Source organism: Pleurodeles waltl, chromosome 3_1, assembly GCF_031143425.1.
Source record: "Pleurodeles waltl isolate 20211129_DDA chromosome 3_1, aPleWal1.hap1.20221129, whole genome shotgun sequence".
NCBI classification, from domain to species: Eukaryota; Metazoa; Chordata; class Amphibia; order Caudata; family Salamandridae; genus Pleurodeles; species Pleurodeles waltl.
In genome coordinates this window covers 496,849,034-496,875,333 of record NC_090440.1, presented here as the reverse complement: position 1 = coordinate 496,875,333, position 26,300 = coordinate 496,849,034, and positions in this window count along the sequence as shown.

Genomic DNA, 26,300 nt, shown 5'->3' with positions numbered 1-26,300 from the left:
TGCGACAGAGGGAGGACAGGCCAAGGAAACCAACTCTCCACGAGGCCCTCTTATCCATCATGGGAGCATACCACCACTCCCAGGAGACGATGACGACGGTCCTGGACAAGTTGCAGGAGACCCTGCGTCTGCAGGAGGAGCAGTATTTGGGGTTCAGGGAGGAGCTCAGGACCGTCGGCTCCGCCCTGGGCACCATCGTAGGGGTGCTGACGGACATTCAAAAGACCTTGAGGGACACCGTGGCACTTCAAGGGGCCCCTGACACTAGCCACGACGATGAACTGCCCACCACCTCCGCTGGCGCTAGTGGACAGGACGCCCCGCCACAGGACCACCACACCAGCACCCCATCCCCTGCAGACGGACAACCACCACGCAAGCGGTCCCTGAGATCCAGGAACAGGACAGAGCAAGATGGCAAGACCCCCGCCAGGAAATAAGACCACCCTGATTGTCCCCCCACTGTCCCACTTTGTTACCCTGTCCAAATCGGAACTGCCCCTGCTCCACTTCCAATGGGCAGATGTGAAATGTACCTGTGAGACTAATAGACTGGACTCTGCCATGGACATTCCTCCACCATCACCCATCACCATTTTACAACCCCCCTTCATTTTTTGAACACTTAAATAAACACCCTTGAAACACTAAAAAAACTGGAGTCAGTCTATGATCTGTAATTTTGTAATATCAATTACAGTGTCATAATGGGTTACCCATGGGAAGGCTAACATACCAATGTCACACATCATAAGCCCTTCAAGGATGCAAGCAGTTGACACGCAGGTTACCACATTTGTGAAACTGAAATGGAAGGGGACAACTCAGTTAACAAATAGTCAGTGAAATGTCGGTACAGGATAGAGGTAGACGTGTGAAAGTTAATGTAATGTTAAACCTGAAAATGTACTCACCTGTGTTTCACTGGAAATATTGCTGTATGACAGACTCCCTGTTGTCGTTTTCTTCTTCCTCAGCTTCATCCTCATCACTGTCCACAGGCTCCACAAGCTCCACAGCTGCTACAACACCGTCATCTGGATCATCCTCCTGCAGAAAAGGCACCTGGCGTCGCAATGCCTAATTATGGAGCATGGAGCAGGCGATGATGATGACGCACACCTTCTTCGGTGAGTAGAATAGGGACCCACCTGTCATATGGAGGCACCTGAACCTGGCCTTAAGGAGGCTAAAGGTGTGTTCGATAACCCTCCTAGTCCGCCCAAGGGCCTCATTGTACCGTTCCTCTGCCCTGGTCCTGGGATTCCTCACTGGGGTCAATAGCCACGAAAGGTTGGGGTAACCAGAGTCCCCCAATAGCCATACACAGTGCCTATGGAGTTGAGCCATCATATCAGGAATGCTGCTATTCCGCAGGATGTAGGCGTCATGCACTGAGCCAGGGAACATAGCATTTACCTGGGAGATGTACTGGTCTGCCAAACATACCATCTGGACATTCATCGAATGATAACTCTTCCGGTTCCTGTACACCTGTTCACTCCTGCGGGGGGGACCAGAGCTACATGGGTCCCATCAATGGCACCTATGACGTTGGGGATATGTCCAAGGGCATAGAAGTCACCTTTCACTGTAGGCAAATCCTCCACCTCAGGGAAAACAATGTATCTCCTTACGTGTTTCAGCAAGGCAGACAACACTCTGGACAAGACGTTGGAAAACATAGGCTGGGACATCCCTGATGCCATGGCCACTGTTGTCTGAAAAGACCCACTTGCAAGGAAATGGAGCACTGACAGCACCTGCACGTCAGGGGGGATTCCAGTCGGATGGCAGATTGGTGACGTCAGGTCTGGCTCCAACTGGGTACATAGTTCCTGGATTGTGGCACGGTCAAACCTGTAGGTGACGATTAAATGTCTCTCTTCCATTGTCAACAGGTCCACCAGCGGTCGGTACACCAGAGGATTCCGCCATCTTCTCATATGTCCCAGCTGACGGTGCCTAAGAAGGACAACAGCGAAGAAACAGTCACTATTCCTCCAGGTATGTACCCACAGTCACACATAAGACTACACCAGACAATAAACCCTTCCTGTATGTGTGTTGAGTATAGGCCTAGCTATGTGTGACGCAGTAGTAAATGAAGCCATGTGGGCCCCTGAAATGGCGGCTGTCTGACCTCTAAACTGGGACAATGGGATTGTGGGGTAACTGCGATGGCGTTGCACACCTTCGCGGTAGGCGGTCGTAGACCGCGGCGCAATGCTGCATTGGTTAACATTGGTCCCTATGGGCCCCAGGAGCCAATGAACAGGTGCGCCGGCGGTGATGATGCACCCCACCGCGGACGTCACCGCTGCAGACATCACCGCCATTTTCTATCTGTTCAATCACTAGATACCTGACCTTCGACAGGAGAGGACCTACACTGCTAGTGCTGCTGTGACCTCGGTCTGGAAGTGACGATGGCTGCTGCGTCTGGGGAAAGGGCCCCTGCCTTCACTGCACAGGAGTTGGAGAAACTTGTGGATGGGGTCCTCCCCCAGTACACGCTACTCTATGGTCCTCCAGACCAACAGGTTAGTACACAGGGAACACGTTGTATGGGCTAAGCCTGGGTGGACAGGGCTGAGTGGAAGAGGGAAGGGGGCAGAGTTCATACTACAGTAAAGCATGGGAATAAATGGGCCACATGGTCAGAGTAGGGAGGGGGCCACTCACATTGATGGTGCAGTTGGTAATGACTGTTCCTCTTCCTTGTGCATGTCATGTAGGTCAGCGCCCACCAGAAGAGGGACATTTGGCGTGCCATCGCCAAGGAGGTCCGGACCCTGGGGGCCCACCAGAGACGGGGCACCCACTGCCGGAAGAGATGGGAGGACATTCGCTGCTGCAGCAAGAAGACTGCGGAGGCTCAGCTGGGGATGGCCTCCCAACGTGGGAGGGGTGCCCGTCGCACCATGACCCCCCTGATGTTCCGGATCCTGGCGGTGGCCTACCCGGAGTTGGATGGGCACTTAAGGACATCACAGCAGACACAAGGGGGTGAGTACAACCTCATTCTGCGGACTTTGCGTGCAGTGAAGGGGTCTGGGTGGGGGAGGTGGGCTGTGGGTGTCTCTAGGCCAGGGCGATTTAGGTAGGCAAGGCCCCGTAATGTAGGCCATGTGGCACTCTACCCCACCTCAGAAAAGTGGCAAGTTGAGGTATAGTTGCCCCTGTGGCATCCATGTGCGCAGATTTCCACCATTGCCATGTAGGCCATATCCCAGAAATTGCATGTGCAGAGGCCAGGAGCACGGCGGTCTGCATGGGGCTGCTGCGTCTGTCTTGTCCGCCAACGGCAGTGGTATGCCATGCACTAAAACTCTCTTTCTTCTGTCTCCCCCCCTTTTTGTGCTCTCCCTGTTCTTTTGTACATCAGCATCATCAGGCGGAGGTACAGTGGCACCGGAGCACGAGGGAGCTGCATCCCACATGGCCATGGAGGGCCACACCACAGACTCTGAATGCACCAGTGGGACGGAGGGCGAGGGGAGCTTCACGTCGGCTACCGGATCACCAACCAGCGACACAGACTCGTCCACCGATGGGAGCTCCCCTGTGGTGGCGGCACCATCTGTGCGCCCCACTTCTACAAGTACAGCCGCCACCTCCCCTACCAGCACCGCCCTCCCAGCAGCCCCTCAGCATACGCCCTGTGCCCGCTCACCCAGGAGGGTGGGCATCACCTTCGCCCCAGGCACCTGAGGCCCTGCCCCAGTCACCCCTGCTGCCCTCAGTGAGGAGGCCATTGACCTCCTCAGATCACTCACTGTTGGGCAGTCTACCATTGTGAATGCTATCCAGGGTGTAGAACGAGAGTTGCAACACGGTAATGCATTCCTGGAGGGCATTCATTCTGGTCAGGCTGCCCTTCAGCGAACCCTGCAATCTCTGGCCTCAGCACTGATGGCAGCCATTGTCCCTGTGTCTAGCCTCCCCCTCCAACTTCCTCCACCCAGACCCAATCCCCTGTACCCCAGCCCATCCCAAGCACACCTACAGACAAGCACGCACACAAGTCAACACACACAAGTCAACACACACAAGTAGCTCAAGCAAACATAGGCACCACACACACCACAGGCACTCACACAAGCATCACACCCATACAGACACAGCAACATCCACTGTCTCCACTGTGTCCCCCTCCTCCTCTTCTCCCTCCTCCCTCCCAGTCTCGTCTACACACACCTGCATGCACCACATCTACAGGCACTAGGACTCGCCCCAGGACACCCAGCATCACAAGCCGCTCACCTGCACTCACCACCTCCACTGCCATTTACACGTCCCCTGTGTCCTCTCCCAGTGTGTCTGTGACGCCCCCTCCCAAAGTACCCAAACGCCGGCAATCACTCACCCAACATCCATCCACCTCACGACAGCCTCCAGTACCTGCACCTGCACCCAAAACAGCTAAAGTGACACCTCCTACAACCAGCTCCTCTTCCTCCACTCCCAGACCCCCTCCAGCTACCCATCCCAGTGTCCGTCAGAAACTGTCCCTATGTCAAATTGACGTTTTTGCCCCCCCTCCAATTCATCAGTCCTGTCGTAGTGCCTCAGCCAAAAAGCCTCCAGTACCAGTGGTGCGTGTTCCAGGTTTTTGGAGTGCACCGTCCACCAGGGCAGGCAGTAGGACCCGGAGCCAAGGCACTGGTAGCCCACCCCCTGTAAAGGCTCTGAAATTGGAGAGTGGACGACGGGACCGTGTCAAGACTCCTGGTGGGACAACAAGTGAAATGGGATCGAAGGTCGATTGGTGAGTCAGCTGTAACTCCAAAAAAGGTGGGGAAGGTCCAGAGGAAGTCTCCCCAGCCTGTTGTGAGTGTCACGGCGGAGAAGTGCGCCATCATTTCCGGCGGTCCAGACACAACCGCCAGCACCGTCGTCACTGGTCCAGAGACCACCGCCAGAGTCACAGCCCAGGAGGGCCCAAGTATCGTCACTGGCCCAGAGACCACCGCCAGAGTCACAGCCCAGGAGGGCCCAAGTATTGTCACTGGTCCGGAGACCACCGCCGGAGTCACAGCCCAGGAGGGCCCAAGTATCGTCACTGGTCCGGAGACCACCGCCGGAGTCACAGCCCAGGAGGGCCCAAGTATCGTCACTGGTCCGGAGACCACCGCCGGAGTCACAGCCCAGGAGGCCCAAGTATCGTCACTGGTCCGGAGACCACCGCCGGAGTCATTCATGTGGCTGAGGTGCCCCACTTTCCCTTCCCCCTGAGGTGCCTGTAGTGTTTCTATCTGATGCCCTGGCAGTGTTCTCTCAGATTTTGGTCAGGTATCTATTGTGGGCCTCGCCCATGCATTTTTGCACTGTTGGTGCATGGACATTGTTGTGTACATATCTGCACTACTTCTTGTATTGTATATATAATTATGAGTGATTTAGAGATATATATCAGTGTAATTTTGTATGACATGTATATTGGCACATTACAATGTTTGACCGAAATTCGCTTTGTCTTTGCATTCTTCCGGGGGGATTGTGGGTTGTTAATGTGTTATTTTTTACTGCATTGGTGTGTATGTTGTAATATGCGAGGGTGGGGGTGTTTGGTGGGTGTCCCCCTAACTTTTTCCTCCCCGTGTCGTAGATGCAGTACTCACCGGTATCTTCTGCGCCTACGTCGCTGTTGGCCGTAAAGGAGCAGAAAGACAAGGGCAGGGAGTATTTGGAGTTCTGGGTCCATGGAGTCGTCGTTCCTCGTGGGATGTGTTCAGGTGAGCGTTTTCCCGTAGCAAAAGCTGTTTCCGCCGTGTTTTTAACCACGGTGAATCCACCCCGGAAAAGGTGGCGGATTGGCGGGTTGTAATGGTGTGGGTGGTACATTGTCTTCCGCCTGTCTGTTGGCGGTAACCGCCGCGCTGCTTGTCTATATCGCCGTGGCGGGCGGTGTGTTAAAGTGGCTGTCTTTGTTGGCGGTTTCCGCCACGGTCATAATTCCCTTTTTTAGTCCGTCAGCCTGTTTGCGGTATTACCGCTCCTTTTACACCGTCCGCCAGGGTTGTAATGACCACCAAAGTGTGTTGGCTTGTGGTAGTGCAAAGGTGGATCTCTCTGCAGCACCAGCACATCTCAAGTGTGGTGTCAGTAGTTTGTTAACCCTTCAAAAATGGCAGAACACTGGCCTTGTGTAGGATGGAGGCAGTGGAAAGTGTCAGCAGTACATCTTGCCATTCTGGCGAGTGAAGTAAAGCTAACCAGAAGCCATTGAGCTTTAACAACAGTTTTTAGAATTCATCATTCACTCCCCCAGAGTAGATTGTTTTCTGATATATTGACTCTATGAAATAAACAGTTTCATCCTCAGCTTAGCATATTCAGATCCTTTGACCCATCTATATTTGTAAGTCATAAGCTTTTTTGTCAATGTAAACTGAACTATTCTTTTTATGGTTATCATCCCTTCTGCAATTGTGTATGATTTTAATAGTGGAGGCTCCAGTTCTGTGCATTCGTGGTATCCCAAATGTCTCTTCATGATTCATTTAACTTGACAAGTTAGCTGTCGGACCTACACAGGTTAAGTCCCTTGGCCCCATAGCAAAAACAAAAAAACAAAAAAAGGTTGGCATCCCTTTGCACCAAATGTTCATAAACACCACCTCTCACCCTCCAGCCGGGTCAAAAGACCGTCTCAATTTTGAGGGGTACAGGAACATTTGTGTCTCACCTAGGGACTTCTCATTAAAATGGAGGAGGCAGTGACAGAGTATCAACCACAAGAATACAATAGTTAGAATTTCCATTTCATATGTTGCCTATGGACTGCCTAATTATTGTTAAAATAACTTTTAGTGGACCCTTAGAATTTGAAATTTCTCTGGAGTTCTATAGTTGCAAGTATCATGCCATCATCCTTGAACCACTCTATGACACATACAAAGCTTACAATAATGATTTTAAAGGTGTCAGAAAGTCAGCTAAGACTGCACAAGAACCCACTATCAGACAAAAAGAAAGATTTAGCAGATTCTGTACCATGATGCTTTGTCTTTCAAAAACTGCTGAATTCATCCCAGTCTCCCTTAACTTCTGCTTGTTTTTCTACAAAAACACTTTTTAATCACCCCTAATATGCAGCTTTGTTACGAAATACAGTACAGGAGATTCATTGTTCAGGATGGACCCATTCCCCCGCTCTTCAATGAGCATCAGTTATCTGATGATACTTCTTGCAAGACACCCAGTTTTAGGAAGATTGCGTGAGGTGTGCATTACTTTTTTAATGCAGACCCAACGCAAAGGTTTGGGTTGGTATTTACAATCCAACGTGAATCACAGTTTCCATGGGATTGTAACCCAGAGTAATGTAACACAGCTCATTGTGCTGCCTTGCTTTGTTTTGCATAAAGGGACATTCCCATGCAACCACCCATGGGTTTTGATCAAAACCCCAGCCTACAAAGAATTGTAAACAGAAAGTTACAGCAAAATCCTGCGGCTCCTTGAAGCAGACACAGCGAGGAGATGTAATTTCATTTATCCTTGTTTTTTTCCTCTTTGCATGTTTGTTGCATTCTACAGCACACATACAAAGAGGAACATTCCCTAATATGCTGAACACAACACACACAGCCTTGCACTATGGGCCTCATTTATACCTCAGTGGTCTTTTTTCAAGACCGCCAAGGTACCGCCGTGGTGAAGACCGCCAGTGCAGACAGTTTTCCGCACAGCGTATTATGACTGCTGGCAGCCCTCCGCCCTTTTCCGGACGGAGAGCTGCCCGCAGCCATACTGGCGGTCGGCGGTGAAGTGGAGGCTGCTCCACCTCCACCGCCACGTCATCAGAACACCGCCCACCGAATCACGTCCCAGGATTCGGCATGGCAGTGTTCTGGTGACGGGGTGCTGGCGGCGGAGCAGCCCCCATGGATCCCGTTCCCTCCTGGAGGATCACCGGAGCAGGTAAGGTGATCGTCTGTTAGGGGGGGGGGTCTTGTGTCTTGTGTGTGTGCATGGGGGTGTGTGTGTGAGTTTGTAGAGGGGGTGTGTGAGTGCGTGTATGCAGGCAGGGGGGTGTTGTGTGTATGGGAAATGTGTGCGTGTATGTCTGTGTGTATGTCTGTGTGTATGTGTGCGTGTATGTGGACTAGTTGTGTGAGTGTGCGTGTAGGGGTGTGTGTGTGTGTGTGTGTCAATGTTGGGGGTGTGGGGAGGGGATCCTACCACCTTTGGCAGGTGGTAGGGGGGTTGTTGGTTTGGAGAAGGACTATAGGGACGGGGTGGGGGAGACCCCTATCAGTGCCAGGGAACAAATTCCCTAGCACTGATAGTGCCTACCGCCATGGATTTTGTGGCAATACAGAACCCCACAAAATCCATGGCGGTATGCGGGGTTGTGATGCTGCCAGTGGTGTAGTGACGGCCGGCGGGCTGGAGACCGAAGTCTCCAGTCCAGCGGTCGTTACCACCCTGGCGGTCGGAGTGGAGAAGTGACAGTTTGGCATGGCAGTCACCACCATGCTTGTAATTTCATTTTGTTTACCGCCGGCCTGTTTGCGGTATTACCGCCACTTCTCCACCGACCGCCAGGGTTGTAATGAGGGCCTATGATGCAAGTGTGTCTGCGTTGGTGTATGGTGGCCAAAATTGCACTGTTTCAAGAAGAGAGCAGAACAGCTCCACATTTCAGTTGTAGTGGAGCTGTTCAGTTTACTCCCTTTCATCCAGCAAATCAACTTTACTTGCTGCACTGCACTGAGTGACTTCTTTGTAAATCTGGCCCCCAGCTTTATATACTCCCCTATAGGATTACATTAATTTGCTAAACCTTACGCATTCTCTTCTGAACTTTAAGGAACCCTGTTGTTCTCAAATACTATGCCTCCAGATATACACCAACATCCAGGTACCTAATCGAACTGAAACCATGAATGAATCATCATTCTTGGTCTACCACCTCCTTTAACGTGTCTGCTACCCACTCATCTTCCATGTTGAATATTTTACTTCAATTTCGGCGTATGTTACAAGGAATGATAGAGGCTCTTCTTGTTGGGGACAAGTCATTTAACTCCCAGTTGGTTCTGTTGAAGAACATCTATGGAGAATTAAAAGCAAGCATGCCTTCAACTTCAAGACCTGCTCTCCTTTATTACTCCCACTACATGTGCTCACACTTCTCTTTCTTCTTCTCAAAACTCCTGCATACTAGTATTTGTGCTCTTCAAACCAATGATTACAAAAGGAAGTTCTACCCAACATGTAACCATGACACTATTTTCTCCAAATAAAAATGATTAAAAAACAGTTGTCCAAACACGTCTTCTTAACCATTGTGCAAGGGTGCCTGCATTGGCACTAGGTAGCCAAAATAGCACCAATGCAGGGACAAAGGCAGGAATTCTCTCTATTCTTTTGAATATGGCACAATCCTTCCCTTTCCCTGTCACAGAGCGCTGACTTGCGCACGCTGCCTGACTTTGCTATAGCTATGGTCCTATGCTTTGTTACAATTCAGGTTGAAGAGAGGCAAATTTAGGTTGCAGGATATACTGGATTTGCAAACATAATTAGAACCGGCAGTTCATAGATGAGCAGTTGACCATAACTCCCTTTTCCTGGCCAATCTAATAGACACTGGGAAAGCAGGGAAGAAAATCTAAAATGTTACTCTGGACTAGTGAAATTGCAAGTACCATTAACTGTATTAGGATAAAAACTTGCCAGGTCAAGTCTATAATTTAGCAGTGAGGAAAAGATATCTGCCACTGGTACCAGGATTTGGGGCGATTTATGAATTCCCCAAGTTGGTTTTCAGTCCTGGTGCCTCAGTCAGGATTGAGTCCTTCCTACACTTTAGTTCAGGTACCGTTGACCTAAGCAGGATTTCAGAAGACTGGAGATCAGGGGTGTCCAGAACTATATGTGCTCTTTAATAGGCATGTATGCTGCCAGTACCATCTTAATTCACATTTGTCTTTTTCTCCCCAGATGGGGGGAAGTTCAGATGGGCAAAAGAGTATCATTCTCCAGTTCCAGTGGTGCATTTCTTTCTAGGAGCAGTAGGCTTTCAGAAGGGTGAAGAGATGTCATCAAAGATGAGCCATGGAGCTGTTCGGTCGGTGGGAGCAGCAGGTAGTTGGCTTTGGGTCTGGTTGCAGTTGGGAGCAGTCATCTATCCAATGTAGCCTAAGAAACTCACTACCATCCATGGCTTACTGGTGCTGATCATGAATGTGTTGTGGATGCATTAAGTTTTTGTGGGTCGCTGGCCTGGCTCATGATATTGCTGGACCTCTCGCTGCTTTCAACAGTCAACAATCTCACCCTCATATGTGCACTGGAGTCTCAATTTTCACCAGCAGTATACTTCTTTGGTTCTCTTCCTTCCTATTCAACCAAGACCAGCTTGTTTCGATAGGCACCTCCAGGTCCCAAACATCCTATCACCTCAGCGAGCCCCAAGGGTTGTATACGTTACCCTGGTCTCTTCAACCTCTAGATGGAGCTGCTTAGTGCTCTATTCAAAGACAACAACATGATAGATAGATTGATAGATAGATAGATAGATAGATAGATAGATAGATAGATAGATAGATAGATAGAACAGACAACTCTTCTTGAAAGTCTCACCTGCTTCAGACATCCAACACCTCAAACACTACCTGCACATCATATAGATATGGGTGTCCAGGCCTACCTGAAGCTCTACCTAGCCAAGACAGAATGCCTGTAGTTTACCGTGAACAAGAAACAAGAAACAGTACAACCCTGGCTCAATGACATGAACCTTGATGGCTTTGAACCTCAATTTTCAAATGCCACGCCGCTAGGATTCACTCTGGACACTAACACATTGCCAGAAAATGAAGATGGTCTGGCACCAGCTCAGTCTTCTAAAGAAAGTGAAACCACTTTTTTTCAGAAAGTAACTTTTGAACTGCTGTTCAAGACATCGTACTCTTGCAACTGGATGGTGGTAATGCCCTACTCCATTTCCTTCAATACCCCACACTGGCATACTACATGCTGAGGGATGTTTCATTGAGGGCCTGAAAACATATGATCCCATTACTGCCATCCTAATGGAACTCCATTAGCTCTCCTTGCCAATCCACACCACCCCAAAAACTGGCTGTGTCATTTAAAAAGCCATTACTACCAGCACAAGGTATAACAAAGAAAAAGAACGAGGCAGCAGGCCTTTTCTAACTTTGCACCAAGGTTCTGGAACAACACCTTTGTGTCCATCAGGACCACCACAATGTTGCACCAATTTAGGAAAGAGTTGAAGACGCATCTCTTTAAAGATCACAAATAACAACCGGTCTGCAAACCAGCTACCTCTCCTATCACTTGTTCACTTTATGCTTTACTTTGACCCTCTACAATGCTCCATTGCCTTTTGGCTCGTTTGCGCTATAGAAATACCAACATATATACATACATACATACAGGGACACCAGCAGAGGAAAGACTGGTGGAGCGCTCTGTGCTGGATTTTCTACTCTACTACTTTTCTGCCTTCTTTTCTGTAACATTTCACATATTTTTTATGAAAAATGTGTTTTGACTTTGACCTAATTTATAAACACTAAAATGGATGGACTATGGATCCCTGCACTTTACAAGTCTTTCTCGAGCAGGGAGTCTGTCTTTCATGAAAAATTTACAAACAGCTCAATTGCATGTTCCTCTAATGATAACAACGAATGTTAAAAAAGGCTACTGCAATAGGTTTAACGTGTTTTGTAAGTGTAAAATCTTTTCATTGGTATCGATAAACAGAGACATATTAGTACCCTGAGTGAAACTTACATAAACATAAATTGAGAGACCTTTCTAAAGCGCACACAAGATTAATTATTGAGAGGATCAGCAGATCTTAAAAGGAAAAATAAGCATTTCTGAGCGGAATCAGGCTAAGGAATAAGTTAGCTGTCCTTCTTGAAAACAAAAATTAATTTGCTTTGGCCAAATTAAAATTAATTAAAATTATGCAATGTTGCCCTTGCGTTCATTTTAACTGTGAGGCTGTTGTGATTTAAGGCTACAATTAGTTCTAGTGTTAGAAAGAGAAGCCCTGTAATCGAGACAGGACATTTTAATAATCCTGGTTATAAACATTAAATACATCATCTTTAGGGACTCACAAACACATTGTAATTAACTTTTACAACTGAAATAAATCAGATTGCATTAGCATATTGCAAACGAAAAATCATTTGCATGATTGAAAACAGCTTCTGAAAATTATGTACAACAGGCTCCATGCAAACATCAATGGAAACTATAAAATTCTCATTTCTTTTCAAAAATGTATTTTTTGTTTCCTATATTCTCAAAACCTCACAAAATGTAATTGCTAATGCCCTGCCGCCCCTCTCCTTACGTTTGTTGCAATGTGTCCCACTTAATACATGTCTGTATGTATTTGCAGGGGTGAACGAATGAGAGTGCATCTTTCACGCCACCCACATCCCGAGTATCGAAAATGTTTTCTTCGAAGATGCTTCATTTTATTTTCTAAGGCTGCATCCATAATTCCGATTGCAAGTAGCCTGCCGCCCTGTCAACTTTCAAATACAACCATTTATTTCCGTAGACACCACTTAATCAACAAGCAAAATGACTAAAGAGATATTTTATATTAGCTTCAATTTAGCTAATTTGACGGTCAAATTAAAAATATTGTTAACTAGCGCTTGGCACTCAGCGGCAAAGGGAGGTCGCCTCCCTGTCAGAACCAGCAGATGAAAAATAAAACAATAGTTTGCTATCATTTTATTTTTCATTATTTTTCATCTGCTGGCTCAGCCAGTAGGGTGTACAGGGAGATGCGGGGATGGGCCACAGGAGGAGGGAGGAGGGGAGAGTGCACTAAGGCCTATATTTATAATTTTTTGCGCCACATTTGCATCATTGTTTGACACAAAAGCGGCACAAACTTACAAAATACCATTATATTTTGTAAGTTTGTGCCGCTTTTGCATCAGAATAAATATGGTCCTAGGTGCGTATGTGTGTTTGGGTGGCCTAGGTTTCTTCACATCCGGAAACAGCACAGACCTCTGGATTGTGTCTGAGCTGCAGTGACTGCCGTTCAAACCAGTCCTCGCTCAGACCAATCCTGCTATGTTTAGCATGTAGGCAGCTCCAGGATTGCTGGGGAGCCCATGCTGGGACACCACAAGAGGAGCGAGGCAGCTGAAGGCGGCAGGAGACGGGTGGTGCGAGGTGTTTTCATTTTTTTAATGTTCTTTCCCCCATCATCCTCGTCCCCCCCACCGACATATACAACGGCCGCCGCTGCCACATAGAGCAAACTGCAATAGAACACTCTTCCAACAAAGCCAAATAAAGTGCTTTGATGTTTTGTCAGGCATTAGAAACACTATGCAGTTGCAACTCCAGTACAGATAAATTGATTTGGTAGTAGAGCAGGATTTAATCGAACTTTGTAAACTTCCATTAATAATGTAGATTCTAACAAAGCAAAGAAACTAAATGATTCTACATAACTAGCCCTCAGGGATTTTCTTGTCACAATAGTTGTGCTGTTCAACAATGTTGAAAACAACAATGATCAAATGTCATCAAATTTTGTGTATCCAAATCCCGATTTGCATGGCATTGTTATATAAAAAAAAATAATAATAATAAAGCAACGTGTGGCCTTTCATCAGGTAAGCATTCTACTGGTGGTGCATGGGCGTTGAACCTATAAACATGGGTCTGCAGCAAAATGGCGCACCAAAATGGTGCACTTATCTAGGAGAAGAGTCTTTATTTCTCCTTGTTATTTCCTCTTTGCATGTGTGCTGCATTCAAAAGGATAGCTTTAATAAAGGAAGGTACCCCTTCCTACACAATAATTACCCTGACCACAGCACAGGCACTCTTGTACCGTGACGGAAAGGTGCCTGCATTGGTTCTAGCCAGCCACAAGTGCACCAGCTCTGGGAGAGAGCAGAACTGTATGTACCATATCGTTAAACATATGGTGCTGTTCTGCTTTCTCTTTCACGCAACTCAGTGTAGCAACTTCCCATGCTTTGCTGTGTTGCATGAAATGTCAGTAAATATGCCGAAAATATAACTCTTATCATTCCTGGGGCCAGAGTTATAACCCTTTGTCGTGGTCACAAACACTCTGATTCAGTATTTGTGACTGCAAACCAGTGCTTAATTTGTGCTTGTTGTTTCAGGTGCTGAGCACCAGCACTTATTTGTGAGGGCCGGGGCTTATTCTTATGCCTCAGGTATTTGCTGTGAGCAAAAGACACATATGTGAAAGACGGAAGAAGGAAAAACTAAAAAGCGTCATAAAGGGAGAAAGTAGAATGCTGCAGGAAAAGCTGAAGGGGCGGCGGTGGCCCTAAATGGATTGAAGAGGCCCGAGATGGCTTCAGGATTACGCTGCCTCAGTATTCAGTGCTGGCAGATTTAGGTACAGCAGCCTCATGTTTAAGAGAAGGGCTTTGAGCACCGGCACCTCTTAATTTACAAATTAAGCACTGCTGCAAACAATGTATTTCCAAAGTAAGAGAGCTATTTTAGAACTTGGTAAACCTTTGCTGAATCCTTAAATGGTTTCTGAGTGGTGACGTAGCTGCAATTTTAAATAGGCATGTTGTGGGCTTCCCTTTCAAACTACAACTTGGTAACATATGTATCAATGATTGGAAACTGAAATTCTGGTAAAAAATCATTGAAAAGACCCTAACTCCCAACTTGGGGTGGTAACCTATTTGCCAAAGGAAGGGTGTCCCCTTTGGATCCTTCAACCTTTGTGAATTGTGGTAATATTTTCTGTGAGGGTAAGCAGCGGTCCAGGGAAAAACTACCAACTCGCTCTGCAACATTTGAAAAACAGACCTTTTTGTTAAAGCAGGCCCCTTTCCTTAAAGGAAATTGGGCTTCTTTAAAAAAAAAAAGTCTCCATTAATTAAAGTCAATTAAAGACATGGTGGTCTGTTGTCACTTAAAGGCCACCATCCCAGTTCTAATGAACACTCAGTGTGAGGAATTTGGATCCACCTAATGACTAATGAATAGATTTGCTAGATTATTGCTCACTCTGGATCCTTATTTTGCAAACTGACCTATTAGTACATTGGTTGGTTCACAAAATAGGTTTCTGGGGGGCAAAAAGATTGGTCACAAATTACCAAATTGTGACTACTGTTTGAAACCAGAACAATAGTATGTCTGGCCCTAGAGTCTCACAACTATTTGCACATGTAGGACTGATATATATCAAATAGTCTGATTTCTGGCTGAAGAAATACACTTTTCTAATTCAGAAACCATGGTTATCAACTCGTTAATTGAATCATTCACAGAAAAATGTTCATTTGTGTAAATCTATGAGAAGAGGTGAGAAGCAGATGTTAACAAACACAGGTGCAACAAACACAAACTTACATGATTGTTGGTATCAGAAACCCATCTCCAACTCCTGCTCATCCTTGAAAATCTGAAGATTTACTCCTGTCAAAAACTGGGAAAAGTCCAGTTCTCATTTTGAATTGGTGTGGGTGCAAAGAACAAAGATTTCTAGTTTAGGAAGATTATATTCTCAGTTGAGAAATAAAACGTTGTCACATTCATTTACACTTGTGCTACTCATTTTGAATAATGGAAACATATTTTTTTCAATGGAGGAAAACAAAGTTAGCATGTGCATTAACACTTGTGCTGCTGATTTTCTCATGAAAAAATATACATGTATATATTTTCATAGGACACAACTGAGTTCAAAAACATTTTCCAGTCACAGGTGTCTAGTTATTACTTTGGAAAACATTTGTGAATACCAAAAAGTCAGAAATCTACGCATATGTGAGGTTGGAAACCTGTGTGCAGATTTCTGCCTTTGTTCTGAATCAGACCTAGTAATGGTCTTATTTTTTCTGGATTACAGAAGCATGAAAGATTGGCCCTCATAAGATTTCAACTGTGCAGATTCCTGACTTTGAACTTTACCAATGATAGCATGCCAGCCGCAGGGCCTCTTACATTGCTCCAAAAAATGTCTCCCCTCAAAGGGGTTATCTGTCTTCATATCCGTTTGGTTCCATTAACTACTCTAATTGCTATCTGTGCAATACAATTCACTTCTCAATTTTAAAATGTCTTTTCCTTGAAGTATACGTTCCCTCACTTGTAGTCCTCATGTGTGCTTTTTTTCTATTGGCGATGGATTCTGGGTTTTCTGTCCTATGTTTTACCATGTTTGAAGTGGCTTTATTCTTGGGCCCAGATATAAGAGGGCCTAAAGCCATTCCAACACCACATTAGCGTAACTTGTTTTACGCTAATGTGACGTTGAAAGGCCAAAAATGCTGCCATATTTACAAAGTGGTTCAATGCATGCATTGCACCACTTTGTAATCCCTTGCACCATATTATGCCTGTGCCAGGCATAATGTATGAAATGGGGGCATTCCCGCATTAGGTGGGCCAAAGCAATAGTGCACAGAAATCTTTCCATCATTTTTTCTGGGATTTTTAACTCCTGCTCAGAGCTGGTGTTACAATGGGTCTCCCATTAGTTTCAATGAGCCTCTGGGTGCTTTGAAGGATTAGCGTCAAACTCTTTGATGCTAGGCCTACAAAGCACCGAACTAGCATAAAAGATTATGATGCTAGTTCCCTAACTACTGCCATACTGCACCATATTTTTAATATGATTCACACATGGCGGCGTTAGGGGGCATAAATCTGCCCCTTAGTTTTTGGGACACTTGAACTATCTTCTGTCATTCCAATATAAGGTGTGAAACACACCATCTCTTTTTAAATGCTTGTATTTCTTTATACATTTTTGAACAGGAACTTGTGATCATGATTTATAACAGAAGGAGGTACACGACTTTAGTTGTTCTCCACGGATTTGAGGCACAAAGCAGCAGTTTACACATAGATCACAAGAGTAGACAATTTCTCATCCGTTTCAAATTTGCCTGGAAAAAAATAAATGATTTGTCACACTGCTTCATATTACACTTCCACCCTTTTAAAATGTTGAAAATAACAGTTATTATTACCGTCCAACTTACTGGTAGCCAATATACAGAACTCAGAAGAATTGCCTGCTGACTAGGCCTAGCCAGGATGCAAACATGTGACCTTCAGATCACACTAGTAGTCAGTGACTGTTTAACTTATTTAGGCTTTTTAGGTCTCACTTACCAGACATTTTTAGCCATCTGTTAGTTAAGGCATATTGATACTAATAGATTAAAATATATACAAATAATGGGTTTTGGGCCACCCCTATCTTCTGGATTGAATGTCTTGCCTATCTCTATTCCCTGATTTTTAGTTGAAGGCTTTCCTCACTATTCTGTCTTTGTCCCATCTTTGAATCAGTTTTTCTATGTTCTGATTGGATGACTTCTGTCCTTCCACTGCTCCCTCTCTTGCATGTGTTTTCTTGCTCTCCTCCTTCAAATCCCCCACACACTCCATGTTTCTCCCCACCTTGTTTGTTGCATCTCCCAACCGTCCCCAGCTTCTTTGTTCTCCCCATCAGAGCACACTCTTTGTTCCTTCTCTTAGCTTTGACTTCTCTTCCACCTGTTACTCTGTTGACCCCCCGCCTCCCACTACGATCAGTTAAAAAACAATGGCAAATTTTTCTGAGGGCGTGACAGCTGCAATTTGTTGCTGGGACACTTCTTTTTTTTTAATTTAACCTCTCCACACTTGGCAACCACCATCTTGGAATAGTAAATAAAAAAATAAACAGAATGATGGACACATCACGTGAGATGCACATGCATGCGCCTGCATGTGTCATCATGTTAGGCTACATTAGTGTCATGACACAAACTGACATAAGTGAGATGACGCATGCACAGGAGTGAACCTGTTATCATGATTTTTTTTTTTTTAAATGCTGCACAGCATTGGTAAAAACCATTGGCAAAGCCAATAAGTCTGCATTGACTGTCAAAATGTGAAACCTATTTGTTTTTTTAATGCTTGTTACTAACATGACTGTTTGGTAATGAAGACAGATTATATACTCAACGGTCCAGTTACGTGAGCAGTACCTGCAAAGGAATGCAAGCAGTGTCTTCAATTTGCCATTACCTGTCATCCATTTAGAAGAAATTAATGTTTTTAGATGAATTTTATGGAGGCCATGCAGCATTAGGGATAGCATTGTAGTATATTTCTGACATCATAGACATTATTTGGGCTTCAGTTTTTTGATTTCATAATTATGGTGAGATTTTCAAATGTTTCCAGGTTTAGGTAAACCAGACAGGTATTTATATTGTTATATCGTGATAACTGCTATTGCACAGGGAGCGCGGTGCTTAATTTATAACCAGTAACCAAAGCTCTTCTGTGAAACACGTGGCCTAAGTGATTAATGTGTGCACACAGAATTACAAGCCAAGGCTGCGCAATTTTAAACCCACCTTAGACCTCCTTACACCACTCACAGACACTCTCTGCCCTTGCACGTTCCTCCCTTCTCTTTGGGAAGATTTTTCTGAATTTCTCTTCCTCCGTATTTTCACTTTGTTTGTTTTACCTCTCTTGCTTTCTGTAAATGCCTGGTGCAGAAAAAAAGAGTGTGATCCCCAAAAGAAAGTGCTGGTGACCGCACTGGGAACTACCACCTCAAATTAAGCACTGGAAAGGAGGATATATTGTCTGATCACACAGTGTGATACTAGAAAATCCGAAGATTTCTCAATTAAATTATTCTCCAAATGTTAGAATTTCTTTGAAATGATGTAAAACTGTTATTGAGTACTAAAATGGACTGTTTTTCCTACTGCGAATTTGCAAGCAAGAGCAATACGCTTTTAGGCCAATGGTCTAAAGCTTGGTGTGACAGGTGGTCAGCTTGAGAAATGCTTTAAACCCTACGAGTCAGCCCAGACCGTGCAATATCATAGGTCACACCAAGCGCTAATTTTGTTAAGTCCAAATATGTTCTAAACTCAAGATTTCTCTCTAAAGGTCAAAGTGTATGGACCTCAAGTTATCTTGTGTCAGCTGTTCATAGATCTTTAATTATTGTTTTCAAACAACTAGTTCAACTCTCAAAATCTGTAGTGTGAATGAGTACTTAAAAGCTATCTGTGGTACAAGTAGCCATTTGTATATTATTATCCGAACAACATTTACAGATTTTGGATACGAATAGCATCATGTTGCTAACACCACCCGTTAATTCACCGGCATTGAGCGCTTAGTGCCTCATTTACAAAGAAATTGGTGCAGTGCAGCGCTGCAGACAAATTGGCAGTGCCACAATATGTCACTTCAAAAACAGAAAGATCCGCCGTATTTACGAAAATACGTCTCTTCCCTGTGTTTCCCCTAGCGCTGGTGCTAACATTAGCTGCCTAGCGCCAGCGTAGGTACCCTTGCACCATAGTGCAAGGCTGTCTGTGTTGCAGGGAATGATTGTTTATATGCAGGAAGGTATCCCTTCCTGCACATAAAGGCAGGAAGGTATCCCTTCCTGCACATAAACAATCAATAATGGTGATTTGCTAGTCCTATGTGTGCTGCAGAATGCAGCACACATAGAAGTAGCAAATCGTCATCATTTAATGATTGTTTATGTGCAAGCTGAAACACCTTCCTGCACATAAACAATCATTAATGGGGTTTTTACTCTTGCTATGTGTGCTGCAGAATGCAGTACATATAGCAAAAATGAGGAGAAATAAAAGTATTTTCCCTCGTTGCGCCATGCTAACACCACCCTTGGGGTGAAGTTAATATTTGGCGCAGCCTCAGGTTTACAAATCCTCGTAAATCTGGGGTGGCATCAAAAATCAATGGGTGTTGCAGTGAAACAACCACAGCAACACTCATTCCATGCCCGTCTGCTACAGAAAACTGTGTACGGGCCCAATATTCACAAAGCAGCGTTAAGCCACGCAAAGTGGCTTGACGCTGCCTTGTAAATATGGAAAATTACACAGTGTCTCTAAAAGTGACGCTCCGGTGCCACTCGGGACTTGTAAATAACCCCCTTAGTGTGGTAAATGTGATCTGTTTTACCTACTCCTTGGGTAGCAGAAGCTGAGGTCCCCACTTGGCCGCTGACCCAGGACAGAACCAGGTCCCAGCAATCGAGCACCTTTCCACTTTGAAATGTAGTTGTCTTCTAAATGTGTGACATCTGTTCACCTGAATCCATAGTGACAATAAACAGAGCTAGCCCTTGGACGACTGCCATCTCCTGGACCTCCACACCAAGGATCAGGCTTTTCCTTTTCAAGAGGCCATCGCTTATTGATTAGCAAGAGCAGTAAGTTAATTAAGACAAGTAGAGAAGCCTATTGCATAATTAACCCGCAATTTACTTAGAATCAATACTGTAACTTCCACACCTACAAGCGGAAAGAGTGTCCAATTGAAAACAACTAATTTATATCTTTGTGCTAACATGTTGATTGGCGCTTTGTTTGTAAACTAGCCTGATCTGTAAAGTGATAATTTATTGACCAATCAATTTCGCTTTTTCGCCTTGCAAACGCAAGCAAGAAATACATCCCTGAAACCATTCTGTACAGGAAAGGTTCTACATCGTCAATGCCTCTTTCTTGTGATTCTTACTCTTGAACATTTGTGCATTTTTAATGTACAATCTATAACCCGCGTTGCTTTCCATTGCATGAGTCTCTGTGAGTTGGTTAGTATTATTCATAAAATGAACATTTGCCACATATTCTTAAAGGAAATAAAAGTAACTATTTTAGATTTTGTTTAGTGTGAAGGTTCAGATTACCAAAAATGAGACCTAGACAAACGTCAGGGAACACTTGGCTACCTCACCATTTCAGTTACAACAAATTCATAGATGCTTTTGATGTGCCCATGTATTACTTATATGAGTTAAATAGGTTCATACTCGTGAGCCATTTGTGAAAATGCATCCTGACAACATCAGGTTTTGCCGTAGAATGTGCATTAGTCCTGACTCTAAACAAGAGGGATGAACAATATTTCCTTTCTGTTGGGGTGGACACTTTGTGCCTGTCTTCTCTAAAAAGAGGGCTGTTGATGGGACATGAAGACACACAGCAATTTATCAAAGAAGGACTCTTGCAAGCAATAGTCGGAGACACTCGGGAATATGACAAATAAAGGGATTTCATCGTCCCTGAAGTACTAGGGACCGCTAACAGAGGTGGCCAGCTTTATGTTACTGAGCAGTTTCATTTTGTGAAAAACTAGATCTATTTTACCATTCACTTACAGTACCTGCTTTTGAATCACACAAGAACTTCACATTGATCACTGCATATGTTTCTCTCTTTGAACCAGGTTATGGAGCAAAGTGACTCTCATTACACTACACCAGCCCTCTCACAAATCTCCTGTTTTATTGCAAACAACTTGAAGTATACAAGAGAAGTGCAGTTAGCAAAATACACACTGAGATGTTGACACCTGCCATGGCTTGACCTCTTTATGGACAATAAGGGATACATCTGCTCAAAGAGAATAAGGGTTTTCATATTGTTTAAAATAAAATCAGTCTTGATACCAATACCTAGGAGGTTTGTGTGGCTCTAGAAAAAATCTGATGTGATGCTTGAAGACTAAATGTGAACAACACTAAATTCTTCAATTGTAATGTTGGGAGGATTTGGTAACTCCAGCCTTTGCAAATGTGTATATTGAGTATAGTTGGCAGACTTTGCCAAACTTTGCCCAGAGTTTCAAGGCCCTCAGCAATTAGGGATAGAAGGACAGAAACAAACAAGGTCTAGCATATCCTGATACGCACAGGATTTCAACAGGTGATGTTCCTGTGTTCAGTGAAGTAATTATTGATCATATGTGATAACGCATTTCAGGTATGCTTTAAATTAGGTTGACAGGTATTTTCACCCTAGTCAAAGAGTTGGAGAAAATTTACCATCACAAGCCAATCAACATTTAAATTGACAGTTTGACCAATATGGCCACATAAGCAACACCCAAGTCTGAAATAAAGAAAAAGGGTTTTATTACAAACTTATGCCCAGGTTAATATAAATGATTCTCAAAAACCAAAGTATAAAGATACAATATTACCAAAGGATGGCCCATACAATGAAAGAAGTTTAGGTGCACTAACATCAAGCAAACTAAACACTTGAAAAGGGCAATATAGAATAACAGATTAATACCCTGATGGTCAGAAAACAAATGCTGACCAACTCTCCTAAACATAAAGAAAATCTAAATTTCATCTAGGCTAACTAATCAAATAAGGGAAAATCGCCAGAAGTAACAAGTCACTAATTGAAATGTGCTGGGCTACAAAACATGGGAGCATAAAGTAAAAAGGAAATAAAGGAAAGAATCGCAAATAAATGAATTAAATCAATAAAAAGAATTTGAAAAAATGACACTTGGGGCAAAATGAAGCTAATTAAAGTTGGCAAAAAGTAAGTAAAAAGGGTGAATGCACCAAAGTGAATGCACCTCAATATAGGCCCTTAGTGCATCACTTTACAGTTAGCTTGTTAGCAATTCACACAATATAATGACAATATGGTCACGTATAGATCATCAGTGTGACACAAAAAGTAACAGCCAAGTTTCAGCTGCACCATATGTATATCATCAAGAGCTAGGGTCACATCAAGTGTGCTCCTATATTGTTGGAAAAGTATGGTACCTGTTTTAGGTCTAGAGCTCGCACCCGCGTCCGCAGCACCAACCTGCTGTCTCCTGCCTCTGACCCCCGCCCACGCTGCTGCTAGCGTGTTCGAGGCTCTCTTGAGCCGTTGTGCCGTGTATTCCGCCGTCCTGTAAGTGGTTTCTGTTTTCTTCTGCGCCTCGCCTCTTGCGCGTCTGCCCCCGTTGTGCCCCTCTGAATGCTGTGCCCCGATTGTAGTTTGTGCCAATACTGTATTTTGTGACTGTTTTTCCGATTTTGTGCCCGACTTTCTTGTGCCTTATTTAAGTTGTTTTTCGCCCCTTGGGCGCTCCCCCTTGCTCTCCGCTCCCTGCCGCTGCCTCCCTGCAGCCCTGCCCCCCTCGCGCCCCCATTCGCCGCTCCCTCCCGCCTCCCGCCTCCCAGCTGCTCCTCCCTCCCCCCTCCCTTCTTAATGGCTGGCGCTGTGCATCGCGAGTGAGCGACCTCTGACCTGTTTTAGGTCTAGCGCTCGCCCCCCGCGTCCGCAGCACCAACCTGCTGTCTCCTGCCTCTGACCCCCGCCCACGCTGCTGCTAGCGTGTTCGAGGCTCTCTTGAGCCGTTGTGCCGTGTATTCCGCCGTCCTGTAAGTGGTTTCTGTTTTCTTCTGCGCCTCGCCTCTTGCGCGTCTGCCCCCGTTGTGCCCCTCTGATTGCTGTCCCCCTATTGTAGTTTGTGCCAATACTGTATTTTGTGACTGTTTTTCCGATTTTGTGCCCGACTTTCTTGTGCCTTGTTTAAGTTGTTTTTCGCCCCTTGGGCGCTCCCCCTTGCTCTCCGCTCCCTGCCGCTGCCTCCCTGTGGCCCCACCCCCCTCACACCCCCATTCTACGCTCCCTCACGCCTCCCGCCTCCCAGCTGCTCCTCTCTCCCCCCTCCCTTCTTAATGGCTGGCGCTGCGCGTCGCGAGTGAGCGACCTCTGACCTGTTTTAGGTCTAGAGCTCGCCCCCCGCGTCCGCAGCACCAACCTGCTGTCTCCTGCCTCTGACCCCCGCCCACGCTGCTGCTAGCGTGTTCGAGGCTCTCTTGAGCCGTTGTGCCGTGTATTCCGCCGTCCTGTAAGTGGTTTCTGTTTTCTTCTGCGCCTCGCCTCTTGCGCGTCTGCCCCCGTTGTGCACCTCTAATTACTGTGCCCCGATTGTAGTTTGTGCCAATACTGTATTTTGTGACTGTTTTTCCGATTTTGTGCCCGACTTTCTTGTGCCTTGTTTAAGTTGTTTTTCTCCCCTTGGGCGCTCCCCCTTGCTCTCCGCTCCCTGCCGCTGCCTCCCTGCGGCCCCGCCCCCCTCGTGCCCCCATTCGCAGCTCCCTTCCTCCTCCCGCCCCCAGCTGCTCCTCCCTCCCCCCTCCCTTCTTAATGGCTGGCGCTGCGCGTCGCGAGTGAGCGACCTCTGACCTGTTTTAGGTCTAGAGCTCGCCCCCCGTGTCCGCAGCACCAACCTGCTGTCTCCTGCCTCTGACCCCCGCCCACGCTGCTGCTAGCGTGTTCGAGGCTCTCTTGAGCCGTTGTGCCGTGTATTCCGCCGTCTGGTAAGGGGTTTCTGTTTTCTTCTGCGCCTCGCCTCTTGCGCGTCTGCCCCCGTTGTGCCCCTCTGATTGCTGTGCCCCGATTGTAGTTTGTGCCAATACTGTATTTTGTGACTGTTTTTCCGATTTTGTGCCCGACTTTCTAGTGCCTTGTTTAAGTTGTTTTTCGCCCCTTGGGCGCTCCCCCTTGCTCTCCGCTCCCTGCCGCTGCCTCCCTGCGGCCCCGCCCCCCTCGCGCCCCCATTCGCCGCTCCCTCCCGCCTCCCAGCTGCTCCTCCCTCCCTTCTTAATGGCTGGTGCTGCGCGTTGCGAGTGAGCGACCTCTGACCTGTTTTAGGTCTAGAGCTCGCCCCCCGCCTCCGCAGCACCAACCTGCTGTCTCCTGCCTCTGACCCCCGCCCACGCTGCTGCTAGCGTGTTCGAGGCTCTCTTGAGCCGTTGTGCTGTGTATTCCGCCGTCCTGTAAGTGGTTTCTGTTTTCTTCTGCGCCTCGCCTCTTGCGCGTCTGCCCCCGTTGTGCCCCTCTGATTGCTGTGCCCCGATTGTAGTTTGTGCCAATACTGTATTTTGTGACTGTTTTTCCGATTTTGTGCCCGACTTTCTTGTGCCTTGTTTAAGTTGTTTTTCGCCCCTTGGGCGCTCCCCCTTGCTCTCCGCTCCCTGCCGCTGCCTCCCTGCGGCCCCGCCCCCCTCACGCCCCCATTCGCCACTCCCTCCCGCCTCCCAGCTGCTCCTCCCTCCCACCTCCCCCCTCCCTTCTTAATGGCTGGCGCTGCGCTTCGCGAGTGAGCGACCTCTGACCTGTTTTAGGTCTAGAGCTCGCCCCCCGTGTCCGCAGCACCAACCTGCTGTCTCCTGCCTCTGACCCCCGCCCACGCTGCTGCTAGCGTGTTCGAGGCTCTCTTGAGCCGTTGTGCCGTGTATTCCGCCGTCCTGTAAGGGGTTTCTGTTTTCTTCTGCGCCTCGCCTCTTGCGCGTCTGCCCCCGTTGTGCCCCTCTGATTGCTGTGCCCCGATTGTAGTTTGTGCCAATACTGTATTTTGTGACTGTTTTTCCGATTTTGTGCCCGACTTTCTTGTGCCTTGTTTAAGTTGTTTTTCGCCCCTTGGGCGCTCCCCCTTGCTCTCCGCTCCCTGCCGCTGCCTCCCTGCGGCCCCGCCCCCCTCGCGCCCCCATTCGCCGCTCCCTCCCGCCTCCCGCCTCCCAGCTGCTCCTCCCTCCCCCCTCCCTTCTTAATGGCTGGTGCTGCGCGTTGCGAGTGAGCGACCTCTGACCTGTTTTAGGTCTAGAGCTCGCCCCCCGCGTCCGCAGCACCAACCTGCTGTCTCCTGCCTCTGACCCCCGCCCACGCTGCTGCTAGCGTGTTCGAGGCTCTCTTGAGCCGTTGTGCTGTGTATTCCGCCGTCCTGTAAGTGGTTTCTGTTTTCTTCTGCGCCTCGCCTCTTGCGCGTCTGCCCCCGTTGTGCCCCTCTGATTGCTGTGCCCCGATTGTAGTTTGTGCCAATACTGTATTTTGTGACTGTTTTTCCGATTTTGTGCCCGACTTTCTTGTGCCTTGTTTAAGTTGTTTTTCGCCCCTTGGGCGCTCCCCCTTGCTCTCCGCTCCCTGCCGCTGCCTCCCTGCGGCCCCGCCCCCCTCGCGCCCCCATTCGCCACTCCCTCCCGCCTCCCAGCTGCTCCTCCCTCCCCCCTCCCTTCTTAATGGCTGGCGCTGCGCGTCCGTGCCGCTGGCGCGCCGGAGGCGCGCCAGAGGCAAGCCCGTCTGCGCCCGTCCGCGCCTGGACCGCACCCAGCACCACCCCCCCCCTGATCCTCACGCCCCCCGCAACTCCTACTTCCGATACTCTGCCAGCGATCTCCTCGCCCTCAACCCTGGCCCCTCCATAGAGTGCTTCCTTGCCACCCCGAAGCACACCAAAGGACCTTTTTCCTGCCGCACCTGCAACTTCTCCTGCAACAGAACAACGAAGCCAGCAACAAACAACACTAACCACCTGCACTGCATCCTCCTCAACACACGCTTCGCTCGAAAACACGCCATCGAGCTCTGGGACTTGCTCGACACCACCGCCCCAGACGTGGCCTTCCTGACCGAAACCTGGTGGAACGACTCTTCGGCCCCTGACAT